Here is a 13,605-nt window from a genome sequence, read left to right as displayed (position 1 = left end):
TTGTGTTAATGGAGTCACCTTCCACTATCAGTGGCCTAAGATCATGGGCAATGTACCATCTTAGTCCAATGCCGTCGTCGCCTCTGCTTCATTAGCATCACAAATACCAGCCGGCCCAGAATATGCCATGATGATGGTGCCGTTGTGATCGCGAATAATACCACCAAATCCAGCCCGTCCAGGATTGCCAAGTGCACTTCCATCAAAATTGAGTTTGTGCCTCCCATCCGTAGGAGGGGTCCATCGGGGGTAAATCGAATTCGATTTTTCTTCTCACAAATGATGCGATTCCAACGGCATAATACATCCCCAACAGAATGTGGTATGCCTCCCTTAGCTTGCGACCAAGCAGTCACAGATAGTCTGATATCAACCGCCTTGTATTGATGCATCTTGTCTTTGCTGTTAAAGATTCTGTTGTTTCTTTCGGCCCATATATGCCATACGACAACATATGGAACTGCCATCCACATAGATTGCCCCAGACATCCGTCGAACATACCATTCCAATCAAGAATTACACTGGTGATCCTTTTTTGGAACGCCCATGCCATACCAAAAGACCTTAGAATGCCCGTTCATGACTTGTGTGTATGAGCAGTGTAAGAACAAATGATCGAGGCTCTCCTCCATTTTTTTGCACATCACACACCAGCTAGCTAGCCGACATCCTCGCTTCTTCAAACTGTCACAAGTATTGATCCCACGTAAAATCATCGTCCAGGTAAACGCTATAACCCGAGGCGGAGTGTCCATGCGCCGTACCCTTGCAATTAAAGAACTCGACGAATTAACATCATTTAATTTCTGGAAAAAGGACTTGACAGAAAAACCTGCTTGAAGGTCTGCATCCAAATCCCTTTATCATCATCATGTTTAGATAGGTAACAAGAAGATAAGGCCTGAATGAGCAAAGAAAATTGGTTAATTTCAGAATCCTTCAGATTTCTGCGCAACCTTATATCTCAGAAATTGCCGCTAATACCGTCGCCCCTAACTAAATTATCTGTGATCCTCGACTCATGATTCAATGCAAGCCGAAAGATTTCTGGAAACTGGTTTGCAAGAGTAGTATTACCCAATCATTGGTCCCTACAAAACCATACATCCACTCCCCTACCAGCTTTGAATCTGACATTAGCAAGAAATTCATCCCGTGTAGCACAAATTGATTTCCACGCTCCTGATCCATTTCTGGAAGACGGATTTTTACCCACGCATTCACCCCAATTAGTCTCGTATTTCTTTGCAATAATGTGAGCCACAGTGATTCCTTGTTCACCCCGAACCTTCATACTGAGTAACGATTTGGTCCTTAGTTGGATTCGACCTATGCCCCCTATGCCCTACCCGCCACCTTTTTAAGATCAACAGACCTTACTCCACTTCACTAAATGCTTCAACCTTTTTTCCCTCCTCCTTACCCTCCAATAGAAAATCCCGATATAGTTTCTCAATTTTAAAATCTATCTCACCATCCTATTGAGAATCTATCTCACCATCCTTTGAGAGTCTGTCTCGTCCTTCTATTGAGAGTCTGTCTCACCATCTATTGAGCGTCTGTCTCTTCCTTCCATTGAGAGTTTGTCTCACCGTTCCATTAAGAGTTTGTCTCACCATCCTTTCGAGAGTCCGTCTCGCCATTCATTGAGAGTCTGTCTCACTATTTCATCAACATTTCAAGGACTGTTTTACCATCTCAGTTTTCTTTACGAGAATCTGTCTCATCAATTTATCTTGTTATTCTTTTTCGATTAGTCCAACGAGAATCTGTCTCGTCAACCTATCTTGTTATCCTCTTACGTCCCTTTTGTTTGGAATCTTGAGCCAGTCAAAATGTGTTGTCTCTTCAGCTTTGGCATTCGTGCGACAAGCGCCCTCCGCCAAAGAGGGGCATCTGTAGACACCCCATTTTGACTGGGCCCTAAACCCGCGTATTCGAATAAAACCCCGAGGTTGAATAAGGTCCCGAAGTGAGAAATAAACCCAAAAATTTTGAAAAATATTGTTGTTGCCTAACCCATTGAACATTTTTCACAACCCAGGAAAACCCAAGATCGCATTTGTACCCTGGAATTGCCGACCCTGGTCCTCGTACCCATGTTTCTGAAATTTGCAAAAATTGTGAAATGCCTGTGAGTTTTGATATTACCACTCCTCTATTCGTACCCCAAAGCTCCAAATGACATGATAGATAGCTTATCTTCTTTAGGCGTTTAAGGGGTCATCAGTGGTCATTGTAATTTTATAAAATACCCTGCAAAAATCATAAGGGAAGAAGAAAAGACAAATTGGGTTGTGCAAATATCAAAATTTGGTGTGTTGATATCATTTTCTTTATTCAAGGCGAAAAGGGGGTTTGCTATCTTTATAAGTGTGATTTTGTAATTCCCATATGGCTTATGTTGTAAGCAATCCCTAATGTCCCTTGGATCAAATCAGAAGATTAGGATCATGTATAGAGAAGGGAATTTTCACCTTGTTTTCTACTTGGACCACCCTATAGGGTAAGGAGAGTAGTCAAATGCACTAGGTAGGAGGGCTGTCCAGTAGATAAAAGGGGGGGAGGGGAAATTTATCATTTCCCTTTATACGGGTTGAACTAGAGCTTGGGAGGAGAAAGCCCATTTGGGTGAAAAAAAAAACAGAGAGGGAGAGGAAGATGGAGCATGAGCAAAAGGAGAGGGGCAGTTGGGCCATTTTGTCCGGCCAATTGCCTTGCCGCCGGCCACTATTGCAAGTCCCGCACCCCAGCATCATCGCCATTTCCACCACCCGAGCTCCTACCCGATTCCAGCCACCACTTTCTCCGGTCACCACCACCCCATCATCTTAAAAACCCATTTCATTCTTTATCCCCTCATCAGCCACCTCATCCATCTTCACCTTCAACTTCATCTCTATCAAAACCCTCTTTATTCCCTTCACCCATCTTCTCCGGTCGGATTGCTGGAATCCGACCAACCTCCACAATAAATCTGACCTCATCCCTTCACCACCAAACCTCCCCTTTTGAGATCCACCGCCATAAACCCATTTCCGTGCAGCCATCACCCCATCCAAACCCATTATATCTCCATTAGATCCCATTTCCCCCCTGAAAAACACCCAAATAGATCCCATCTCATTAGATCTGAATTCACTTTACCCCCCCTCTAGATAAATCTGAAGGAGTATGGGGTTGATTTGGGATTTGCTCTCTAGTCTAGAGTTATTACTAACTTAGAGAGGAAGAAAAGGAGATTGTGTCTTTGATTTTGGGGGGAGTTGCTTCCTATTATAAAGCTTGGCTGCTGTCCTTTTCATCGCTCCAATATGAATCAGCCACTCAAAATGGTGTCGGATGGGAGTTCTCGTTAAGTTAATTCCAGTTCAATCTCGATTGGCTGCTTAGATAACAATCACCCCTTGTTTTTAATTCATGCGTGTGAATGGGGTGATTGTTCTTATCTATCTTTTGCTGCTGGGCCATTTGGGATTTCATTCGATTTACTAATGCTCTAATTACAAAGCCTAAAACGAGTAATTCCTATCCTTGATCCCAGCCCTCACCCCTTTGTTCAAAATCAAAGAAGAAACCCTTCTTTTCCGGTATCCTCCTTAGGCCTAGTGTTGGAATAACCATGCTTCAATCGATACACTAGAAAACTGATTTGTTATTGTTGGAACAATTCAAATATTTGTCTGTTTCATAGATGTTCAGTTAATGAAAAACAAGTCCCAAGAATATTTGAAGCATGGTAATGCCAACATTAGAGTCTTAAGGAAATGGACACCAACAACAGCTTTATCATGTTTCTAATTACTTAAAATTACCTTCATAGGTGACTTGGTGTAATTATCAAACCATAGTATTGTCAATATTTCTAACCTAAAATAGGGCTTCTTCTTCATCCTTTTTGGGTGTTTTTAACAACACAATTGCATTTTAATGTGTGTTGTGCTTAGTTCTTGTCCAATTCTTATCAATTGTTTAGTGGGAAATGATATTAGTCTCAACCATGTTTCAATTGTTGCACAACTCAGCTTGTCTCTTCCACTATGATTGGCTTATAAGAAGCATTTGTGAACCATAATAACATCTGAACAATTTATGGAAATATCAAGATATGTTGGTGTGGCAGTCATTTCCTTGTATAGCTTATAAGAACCGCTAAGATCATTTGACATCTCTTCGAACACTGAAAGACAAAAGGGCTTAGCGATTGTGTTAGCACCACTCCCTATTCAACCCAATTCTCTTTGCTATATCTTCGAACTTGCACCAACTTACCTCGGTACTAGTGCAAAATCATCATGTCTCTTCCATTTTAATCAACTTCTTCTTTGCAGGGTCTTTCATAGGAAACTATCATGGTTCCTTATGAATATTCTACAAGTAAGAGACAAGATGATTCTTGAGTAACTATCGGAGTGGGGGTAGTGACCTTGCCAACTTCTTTCTTCTGAAGGCATACAAAAAAAAGGGAAAAAAAGAGAGCGCTTTCCAAAACAACTGCTGTTTTGGGTTATGATGTGACTACTCAGAGCCCACCTTAACCTTTCTCTTTCCTTCCCTTTCGAGGCTTCTCTTAGTTTTAGGGTTTTTCTTAAATCTCAGGATTCCTATAGGTTTTCGAGGGGTTGTCCATCGATTTCAGAAGTTTCCTGTCGGGTCTTGGCTATGACGGAATGCTTCTTGAGCCAAACCCTTCTCTCCCTGTATTAGAATTTTCACAGGTTGAGGGATCTCTTCTTCTTTGGGGAGAGTTAGGAGTTTGTCCTACCGTCATAGAGTTAGGAGTTTGTCCTACCGTCATAGAGTTAGGAGTCTGTCCTACCCTCTTAGAGTTAGGAGTCCGTCCTGCTTTCGTAGAGTTTAGGATTCTGTCCTACCTTTATAGAGTTTAGGAGTTTGTCCTACCCCTTTGTAGAGTTTAGGAGTCTGTCCTACCCCTATAGAGTTTAGGAGTCTGTCCTACCCCTTTATAGAGTTTAGGAGTCTGTCCTCCCCTTATAGAGTTTAGGATTCTGTCCTTTCTTCATAGGGTCATAGGATTCCATCCTGCCCTTCATAAAATTTAGGATCCTGTCCTTCTTTTATAGAGTAGTTAGGAAAATCTGTTCCGAACTACGGATGGCTTGATCCCTAGCTGAGGGGTACGTAGGCAGCTCAGGCTTGCAGCTGGCATCCTGAGTTCAGTCACAACTTCAAAAACTTCCATAAGCTTCAAAACCTTTCAAACCTTCCCAAAATACAAAAATTCTTCAAAAATAACCTTACAAACCATTTTAAAAAAAAATCTTCCGATAGAGTTAGGAGTCTGTCCTAGACGTTTGGGGTATCTTAGAGTTAGGAGTCTGTCCTGCATAGGTTGTTGCTTCGTGTGTCTGGTGGTGTGAGTGCCATGTCTGGTCGTGTGAGTGTCCCTAGAGTTAAGAGGCCTCGAGTCGTGGTCGGTTAGACACTTAGTCGAGCCGATGGCTAGACTAGGATGCACTTAGATATCCCATTGTTTTCCTTAGGACGCACAGCCTAATCACACATAGGGTGTAGGGCCCACCTGCATTAGTTAGAGCATACATGGAGTCCTAAAAGTTACAATTCACTTGAACTTAAGTAATAGCGCAAGAAGCTTTAAAAACTAGTCGAGTCTAGGATAGCGGTCCTAGATGGTCAGGCATTGTAGTTTAGAATAGGCCGCCGAACTACGACGACTCTGATTCTTCCCAAGGCAGGGATACGTAGAGCAGCCGGGATGGATGGCCATCTTGGTCCGAGTCAAGTATCACATTAGAGTCTAGGGTTTGTCGTGTCGAGTCGTGTTTGGAGTCGTATTGTGTTGTGTGTTTTGCTGTGTTTTCTTACTTTCATGTACAGACTTTATACCTTTAGCTGTAGCATGCATGTGTTTGCCCATCAGAACTTAGACACCAATTAGGCATGACATTCATAATCTATCTATTCTTAGGTGACATTTTGTGTGCTTATTATTCATCTCCGAGACATGCATGATTAGATAGACGTTATCTCGGGGATATTCGTTCCCATTTCATATGATTTTCGCCCAAAACTTTTCAAGGTTAATAATAAATGGCATAAGAGACCAGGTGCTTGCACTTGGGCGAATTGGGGGTGCTTAACCCCCTTCCCCATTCATCATCAGGCCGGACCTTTTGTATCTCTGGTTATCCGTTGTGACAGAGCATAGTATGGGATCCAGGGCCTACTTCCTTGGATGGCGACTCTTCTTTGTTTAAGATACGTTTCGAATCCGGGCTAGTCCTCTAATCGAGAGGTATTTCACCTCACATCGCCACTCATGCTGTGAGGGGCACTCTTTCGAGAGTTCCTTGGTGGAGCTCTCCTTCACGTGGATGATCTAGAGACTTTTTGGGGGCTCGTCCCCCCGCCTCTCTCGGATCGGGGTCCACATCGGCTTGAGATGACCAGATTTTTGTCGTGCAATATCCTGGTCGGCTTGAGATGATCAGAAATTTGTCGCGCAATATCCTGGTCGGCTTGAGATGACCAGTTTTTTGTCGCGCTATATCCTGGTGGGCTTGAGATGACCAGATTTTTGTCGCGCAATATCCTGGTAGGCTTGAGATGACCAGATTTTTGTCGCGCTATGTCCTGGTCGGCTTGAGATGACCAGAAATTTGTCGCGCTATATCCTGATCGGATGACCAGAAATTTATCGCGCAATATCCTGGTCAGCTTGAGATGACCAGAAATTTGTCACGCTATATCCTGGTCGGCTTGAGATGACCAGAAATTTGTTGCGCAAGATCCTGGTCGGCATGAGATGACCATATTTTTGTCTTGTAGCGGATGACGTTATATCTTGACCGGCTTGAGATGACCAGAATTTTGTCTTGTAGCGAGTCATCCTATATCCTGGTCGGCTTAAGATGACCAGGATATAGCGTAATCTGCTAAAAGACAAAATTGAATTTTATCTTGTAGCGAATTATACCATGTCTTGGTCGGCTTCAGATGACCAGAATTTTGTCCTGTAGCGCATCACGCTATATCCTGGTCGGCTTCAAATGACCAGAATTTTGTCCTGTAACGAATCGTGCTATATCCTAGTCGGCTTTAGATAACCAGAATTTTGTCTTGTAGCGCATCGCACTATATCCTGGTCGGCTTGAGGAACGGATGAACTGGAAACTGATTCAGGTCAGCCGGTTCAGGTCGTCCGTCTCAGGTCTGCCGAAAAATATATGAGCTACAACTTAGCCTTCTTCAGGTTAAGTTTTACCCACGCGTTATATTCAGTTTGGCTGGAGATGTTCTGAACGGCTTGAAGAACTGGATTTTGAAGTGAAATACTTGTTCCACCGTAAATGCTCTGAACGGCTTAGGACGTCCAGGATTTTGAAGTGAAATATCATGTCCGGCCATGTGTACTCTGAACGGCTGGACGAACTGGATTTTGGAGTGACATGTTCGGCCATATACGCTCTGAACGGCTTTAGACGACCAGGATTTTGAAGTGAAATATCATGTTTGGCCATGTGTGCTCTGAACGGATGGACGTACTGGATTTTAGAAGAGCTGCCACTTGCTCTCTATGGGCAAGTCTGAAAGGCTGTGTTGTATCCAGGTCGGCCAAATTCTGGTCGAACTGGTCATCACGGCGAGCTTCAGCTAATCCTTTTTGGATAGGTTTATTCGTTGCATTAGTAACGACTCGATCTTCGACCTAGCTCAAGGCAGGCTTTTGGTCCAGAGTGAGAACGTTCAAATCGAGTTAGAAATTAGCATTTTATAGTTTCAACTGAACGGGTCGTTTCAGGCCCAACCCGAGGTGGGCCTCAGGCTTTAGGCATGTCCAACCCAAGCTAGGACTCAGGTTTTTGGACTTATGTTTATTCTAACCGAGCAGGTCGGTATTAGGCCCAACCCGAGGTGGACCTCAGGCTTTAGGCATGTCTAACCCGAGCTGGGACTCAGGTTTTTGGACTTATCCCTCGTGTAGCTCTCCTCCCTTCTATGAGGGCTCCTTTCTCTTCTTGGAGGCTTATCCTCCCTACGTTGCTTCATAGGGTTTCTCTTTCGAAGTTCTCCTCCGGTTCGAATCCAGTGCAGCTAGCATCTCTTCTACGAATATATACTCTTCGGCTCCAGTCATGAGATCCGCCAAGGAGTGCGGGTTTCGGCGGGCTATTGAACGTCGAAACTTGTTGGACTCGGCACCCGCAAGGAGTGCATTCGTGGTGGCAGAATGATCTAAGCTCGGAACTTGAAGAGCTTCTTTGTTGAATCGGCTCACGAACGCTTTCAGAGACTCGTCGTCCTCTTGTCTTAATGCCATTGAGGGTGCCGCTGTCTTTCGTTGCCTTCGACTACTCATGGAGTGTCAGACCAGATCATCTCCAAAATCTTCGAAATTATCAACTGAGTTCGGCTTGAGTCGCGAATACCAATCTCTGGCAGCCCCAATCAAGGTAGTGGGAGAGGCCCTGCAAAGGAACCCGTCTGAAGAGCCGTGGAGGAGCATCATGGTTCTGAACATCTCCAGGTGATCCACGGGATCAATTGTTCCATCATATCGCGGGATTGGCGGCATCTTGAACCCTTTGGGCGCTGGCGCGCGTAATACTTTACCTGTAAAGGGAGGTCTGCTTGAGAATGGTCTTGAAATGGGCCGATTATGATCCTTTGCCAGCTCTTCGATTAGATGATCTATTTCTTCTATTCTTCGTAGCATTGGGTCGGCTCTCCTCGCTACTTGGCTAGCTGGTCTGTTCCTTCTCTCCATAGTGGGACTTGCCGCTGAGTCTGAATGACTTTCTGAGCTCTTTAGACGGTGTCGAGATCTCGCATGTTCTGCACGATCCTCTCTAGCTCGGTGTCTATGCGCTGAGCGGGATCGGGATCGGTGACGGGGATGAGGCTATGTTTGTGCATGTCTTGTTCTGGAGTGATGGACTTGCCTCGAAGAGGAGTGGTGGGTCTGATCACGACGGAGAGGTACCAACTCTTCCTCAGAGGGGGCTCAACCTTCCTTGCGGAGGTCGGAAAACTTTTGGAGGATGTTGTTCAGGCACCTGTTGGATCAGGTTCTTGTACTAATTGACAAGGGTTGTCATCTGTTGGAAAAGGGTTTGGATTTGCTCAGGTGTAGAAGCTGAAGCGGGAGTTGGATGCTCTGAGCGGGCTAGACTTCGTTCTGTTGTTGTCAGGGAGCAACTACTTGTGAAGCGATCCGCCCGTTCTGAGCCATGCGATGTGATTCTGGCTGGACTGTTCGACCAGGGCGTACTCGATTACTCCTCCATCCTGCCATTTGTAATGGGACTTGGAACAACTTTTAGTTCGGGTCCCACGGATGGCGCCAATCTGTTAGGCCCAAAATCGATAACAGATGAGGCAGTGACGAGGGAGCTGATCTGGCGGGTCCGAACTGCTGAACTGATTAAGGATTATATCCTGCACAGAACACAAGGTCAGAAGACCAACCCGAAGTCGTAGCTCCGGACGGGCCCTTCGACAGTCAAGTCAGTAATGGGCACAAAATTGAGAAAACCAAAGCTAGAGATGATGGCTTTTTTAGGGATTCCCCTACCTTTAAGCCTTAGGAGGCTTTTTATAGTGGAGTTTTGGGTATTGGATTACCCTTTTACCCTTGGGGACAGGTGTGAGCCCATTAGTGGATCAAACTTTATCCTTTCCTTCATGCCCTTGGACAGGTGCAAGATTGTGGTTGGGCAAGGTTTACCCTTGATCTTTCCTTTTTTAGGCTGTAATGACCCTATTACCCCTTGTTGGGTGATGAGCATGTGGGCTTGCCTTGGTACCACGTGTTGATCCTTGAGTGGGGAATCTTTTTACACCCCATCAGACCCCGATCCTGAGAGAGCGGCGGGAGACGGGCCCCCCATCCGGTCTTTCGGATCTCCACGTGTGGATTTGCTAGCTTCCATCGCAAAAGGCATTTCGCGGATGGTCTGTTGCATGTGAAAGCATCCACCTCTTGAATGAAGACAAAATCTGCTGGAAATTGAACCTATGTGGCTGCTCTCACATGCAACATATCATCCGCAAAATGCCTTTTGCGATGGACACTAGCAAATCCCTATATATATACAGATGCATAATGTATCTATATATTCATAATGAAGGTGCACTAAAATTATTGGAATAAAATTTAATACAAAAAGAAAGATGCCGCCATCACTCTTATCTTGAATTTCATGAAATGTCAATGCTCCTACTATATCAACTAATGGAACTCCAAGTCTAGTAATGTACGAGTCGCTTATGGTGATTTTTCATATTGGTCTTTGCTTTCGTTTTTCTTAGATTACTTGCCTATTCCTTTTGTTCTGGATTTACCATTGGGTTGCTGATGATTGTGTTACTGATGACATCTCCTGATTTATGTTTATAATATATTTTCATGACATGTGATCCTCATAGTTATTGATTTCCGTGATGATGACTAATATTGTGCGCTGCCATTAAAACAAAAAAAAAAACTAATATTGTGCGCTATGGTGAAACTTCTTATAAAGGCAAAACCACTACCGCTGGCTGAAGAGGACATGGAAATTGACAGCTATGGCAATTGTTCTAATTTACTTCCTGGTAAATCAATTGGCCATGCATGTATGTCCTCGGGTGGAGGGTTGGTTATACATGTTGAAACCTTAAAATTTGGCGGAAAGGGTGATTTGCAACGTACGGGGCTACTTGGGCCTGTTATGTTTGAATCGATAGCTATTGCATTGTCATGGGTAATCTTTGTTCTCTCTTGGATACTTGTTTAGTTTTCTTGAATTATAGATGATGACTATATGCTTGTTTAGTATGTTTGTCATTCCCCTCCATGACAAACATACTATATATTTATATTTTCAGTCGTGAGGGTGTTTCATATGCTTTTGTGATCTCACAAATGCAGGTTTCTGATGTATCTTATATATTATATAACCAGTATCTCATTAGAAACTGGGAACCCTACTTGCTAATTCATTACTAGAAGATATATTTCAGTTTAAGAGGTTGGGATAAACATCACTTTGAAAAGAAGAGGTTAAACATCTAGAAAATTCCAGGCTCACCTGTTGAGACTTTAACTGGTATTTTTAGTTATGCACTTAAAGTTATTGATTTATATATGTCACGGTTATATCTCACTGTAAACATTCTATAATTTTTCAGGTTAGAAGCAATGCTGCAGCTCTCAACTTGTTAGCTGCTACGAAATTCAATTTGCTAGAGGATACAGATATTCACGTGCATGTGCATCCTAGTGATTTAACTAAGGAAGGACCATCAGTAGGAATCACTATTGCGACAGCATTAGTTTCACTGTTTAGTAATAGAGGAGTTCGACCTGATACAGCAATGACTGGAGAAATTTCACTGAAGGGAGAAGTTTTAGCTGTTGGCTGTATTAAAGAAAAGGTTTGTCTACCGTCTTTATGTCTTTTATGTTTCTATAGGTTATTATTTTTTAAAACAAATATAGATCTTTTCCTCCCTCACTCTTTCCTTCCATATATAAACACATTTAATATGCACAGGTATACCCTATGCTCAAGCCGATCCCAACTAGTTTGGGACAGAGGCTTAGTTGAGTTGAGTTGAGAAGTATATCCTATGCTCAACATAATCCTACCATCAAGCATCAATCATCCAGCAAACTGCTTAGCCATTTTACGATCTTGTTTTAATGCAAATATTGGAAGATGGAATTTCCTAATGTTATGTATTTGAATTTGTAGATAAAGGCAGCACATGATTACGGCATCAAAAGAGTAATACTACCTGAGTCGAACATGAAAGACTTAGAGGAAGTGCCATCTTATATTCGTTGCAGCATGGAGGTATGTTTTATATTTTGAATAGTTATGTATCATACATATTGGAGCTTAGAAATGTTCCATCACGGTTGAGTGCACTCTTGCTTAGCCGTTGAGCCTGGGAATATTTTTTCATGGCCAAAATGACCTTTGATCAATGTGCCGTTCTATTTACTTATCAATTATTAGGTTGAGAGTAGACTTTATAAGCATGCCACTTCTTTATTAGGATGACCCAATGCGTTCTCATTGTCTTAATGTACTTGAAAAACAGATATTGTCTGTTGCGAAAATGGAGGACGTTCTGAAACATGCTTTTGAATGAGGATTCGCTTCCACTTCTCCGCCATCTGCTTTCAATTGGAGAAGCTCAGCCATGCATATTGGGCTTCCTAATTTCTAGGTATTTTAAATAATTTCTGAGAAAGGACTTGCATTCTTGTTTGCAAAGCTGGTATTCAATATTCAAGCGCCCGCAGCTTCATTTTATGCTCTGCGGGATGGGAGAGATTTTAGGGAAAGAGATTTGAAAGTGGCTGATTTTTTGCAATTTGAATTTAAAATGGATTTATGGTAGTTAGAACTTAGAAGCAAAACGTGATTGGTCATTAGAAACCAAATTTATAGGGAAGAAAGTGGACACGCATGACTGGAAGTTATCTCAAATCTAATTAGTAGGGGATGAATGCGAGCAGCAAAATAAGGTAAAATTAAATTCAGCAACAAACACAATATTATAGAGGCAAATTTAATTTTTAAGGGGCGGGAAACCGAAATTAATTTGGTAAAACAGATTTTTACCATGTTTATGACCATCACATTCTCTGTAATGCGAATACTCCGAATTGTCACCTATCCATACATTTTATAACGTTGCATCCTGCAAAGAACATAAATTGAGTCCTAAAGATCACCACTGTTTATTAAAAATAATAACAAAAAGAAAACACATTAGCAAAATATAATTAATAAAGAGACAATTTAACTATGTAAATTTCAGGATAATTAGATTAGGGAAACAAAATCAGGATAAATAGATTAGGTAAAAAGGAAAAGAGAACAAACCAAATCTACGCACTTGAACTTGGATAGAAAATCTGCTCCAAGAATTCCCTCCTCTGATTTTCTTATTTGCTAATTCTATCATAATCTGATTGGGCAATTTTGTAGGTGGTAATTGGCAAAGCAAAACCGATTTAGGTAAGGATGTGACAGATTTAAAATTCAAAGTTGGCAGGAATCTTCTCAATAGGAAAGAACTAATTGCAATTTATTCTCATTGTGATAAATCAAAACCCAAAATAATAGCATTAAATTTGTACGGGAAACCAAATTAATATCGTGAAATTAGATTTTATAGGGGAGACCAAAATTGTAGCTCGGAATTCAAATTTGTATTTTAAACCAAATTATTAGTGGCAAGCTTGATTTCCTAGGGGAAAAACTTTTCCAAAAATTTTTCTGTAAATCCCCACCATATGTATATGTTTGGATAGAGAGTGGGCTTTGCCATATCAAAACTCAAGGTGTTATATGAAAAAGGTGGGATGCTTTTATAATATGAATACTTATTTTGGATATTCTTTCTCATCCATGTTAGATGCTCATCACATACTGGTACTTGCCCACTTTTCTACAATATGATGCCTAATATGCACATCATTCTATCATCATCCTGACCAATACTTTTTTATTTCTCATTTTCGTATCTTCTTTTTTTCCAATTTCAAGCCCTTCTCGTAAATAAAACCGGATGTTTTTTTCCGTGGTATTTACTGTCGGCTTCTTTTTATTAGTTGTTTAACA

General features: G+C 42.1%; 1 protein-coding gene across 6 annotated transcripts in view; it reads left to right on the top strand.

Moving 5' to 3' along the window:
* LOC143878948 (lon protease homolog 2, peroxisomal-like) overlaps window positions 1-13,605 on the top strand; it is a 41,276-nt gene that overhangs the window by 13,456 nt on the left and 14,215 nt on the right. For 2 of the 6 annotated variants that reach the window (XR_013251101.1, XM_077381164.1), the window contains exons 1-3: window positions 10,744-11,401; window positions 11,722-11,823; window positions 12,074-12,202. The gene's annotated coding sequence lies outside the window, so the exon portion shown is untranslated. The other 4 variants (XR_013251105.1, XR_013251103.1, XR_013251104.1 and 1 more) reach the window with 4 other exon arrangements.

The sequence above is a fragment of the Tasmannia lanceolata genome, unplaced genomic scaffold (genome assembly GCF_043159265.1).
Source record: "Tasmannia lanceolata isolate RefF3 unplaced genomic scaffold, GAP_Taslan_0.1 ptg000002l, whole genome shotgun sequence".
NCBI classification, from domain to species: domain Eukaryota; kingdom Viridiplantae; phylum Streptophyta; class Magnoliopsida; order Canellales; family Winteraceae; genus Tasmannia; species Tasmannia lanceolata.
This window is presented reverse-complemented; position numbering and strand designations above follow the sequence as displayed.